This window comes from Panthera tigris, chromosome A1, assembly GCF_018350195.1.
Source record: "Panthera tigris isolate Pti1 chromosome A1, P.tigris_Pti1_mat1.1, whole genome shotgun sequence".
In the NCBI taxonomy this organism is placed as follows: domain Eukaryota; kingdom Metazoa; phylum Chordata; class Mammalia; order Carnivora; family Felidae; genus Panthera; species Panthera tigris.
In genome coordinates, this window is record NC_056660.1 from 118863391 (window position 1) to 118865553 (window position 2163).

A 2163-nucleotide genomic window follows, 5' to 3' on the forward strand; every position below is an offset into this window, starting at 1 on the left:
GAGATTTTCTACTATAATATCATATATCTTAACTAAATTCTTATTTCTTCTTATTACTTAAAAAAAAAAGTGCCATGTAGGCTAAAGTCAATTTTGCCAGCTGGCAGGATCTCAATAAACTCTATATTCTATAATTCTATCTATAAATTCTCACATGAAGATTTTCAGTTTTCAACATACAGATTTTTCAATCTTCAGTAGAAGACTATTATTTTACCAATTGGCACTTGGAGAGACAGCCATCAAAGTTCTAATTGGTTTTATAATTTCATATTTCCTGTTCTATGTCCATGGGTAAACTGAGGCCCAAATTGTTGAGAAAGATTAGTTAAAGTTTTTTGTTTACATGGATTTGGATCTTTTACTATAGTTTAAGTTTTGTAAGTTTATTGAATCATACTTTTCCAGAGAGTAATGTTTTCATTGTAATGCAGACCAAAGACCTTATGTTCTCATGGCCATTCAATTCTTCTTAGAGATTCATAATTTAATAAACAATAAAATGCAAACTATTTGTGACGCAAAAAAGTGAATTTCTTGCGTTGAAAGATCACCAAAAGATCCACAACACCAGGCTTGATAGACTATCGCCTTTATGACTAGAAATTGAATTTAGAAGCTTCAACAGTTTGACACTAAGTTGAACCTTGAAACATTCTCAGAGCGTCTTAGAAGCAGCTGCAAAAAATATGTGAGCAGCTGAGTGCCTGAGCATTTGTTAATGACAAACAAATGGGTACATTAGGAAAGGCAAATAATTTCCCAAGTGCTTCAATATGGAAGGTTCTAAGGTGTTTTGAACTAATTCTTCTTCTTTGTCAATAAGCATTTTGGTGCATCTGGAATCATAGGAAATTATCCCTGAGAAGCAGGACAAATTAAATAATTCTCTAGTTCATTTGGGCATTTTGAATTTGAAATATTTAAATATATGAGTACAATACCACTGTACCAGTGTAGAAAAAGTAAAGTCATTCAAATTGTAGAAAGACTGCTATAATTTTCTCAAGAGGGCATTCTGCATCAAAACTGGGTGAAACCTCTGGGTAATTCTTTTTTTTTTTTTTAATTTATAAAGGTTTATTTTAAGAGAGAAAGAGCATGAGCAGGGGAGGGGCAGAGAGAGAGACACACAGAATCTGAAGCAGGTTCCAGGCTTTGAAGTGTCAGCACAGAGACGGATGTGGGGCTTGAACTCATGAACTGAGAAAACATAACCTGAGCTGAAGTCGGATGCTTAACGAATTGAGCCACTTAGACACCCCTGGGTAATTCTTAATTAGAAGGGTTCCTGCCAATATTATCATAGTTGAGGTAACTGCTATTACTTTCTAAGAATTAGGGTTTATTTCCCCATAAAAGCAGAGCCATTGAGGTCTCCTGTATGGCCATGTAAAAGTGGACCAACTCCTTTAAAGTGTGCGAACATCTTAGGACAAAAATTACATTTAGTTTAATCAAGGTCCCATTGCTTTATGGTCACGGACAAGTGACCACTAGTCTCTGAGCACTCACTTGAATTCTTGCACTAAATTCTCCTCTCCTAGACACACAGTTATATTATGAAGGTGCCCAGCCCTGCCTTTGCTTGAACGTCATTTCAATCGGCTGCCCCAAATAGCGCTGGGACCTAACTTTTCTTCATGGATCATCTTGTCTTTTCAAATCATCTGAATCAGTTTCTTCAAGTTTCAAATTTCAAACCAGCAAACGTTTAGCATGGATCTTCTATGCCAGTAACTACATTAAACACACAAAGCTAGATAAAACCCTGGTCTCTGTACTTATAGTTCTGAAGGAACTATCATGAAAATGCCTAACTGCACTACACCATGTTGTAAGTGCAATCAGAGCTGACTGAAAGGATCAAAGTGAAAAACCAGGCTTGCATTTGGGCTCCATCACTTACCAGCCTTCTGCCTCAACTCAATCACCTCCTATATAAACCCACATACTCACGTCACATGCCTTACTGTGATTACTGTGAGGACAAATGAGATAAAAGAACAAAAGTTCTTATCATGATGTTCAGTGTATGGCCACTGGTCATGAATGGTAAACTACTCTTCTTATACCCGTGTAATACTTGTGCATTTACCAAAGTGCATTTGAGTATTAGAAAAATTTAAAGCTGGTAGAGCTGCATGTAGTTTAATGAGAGAC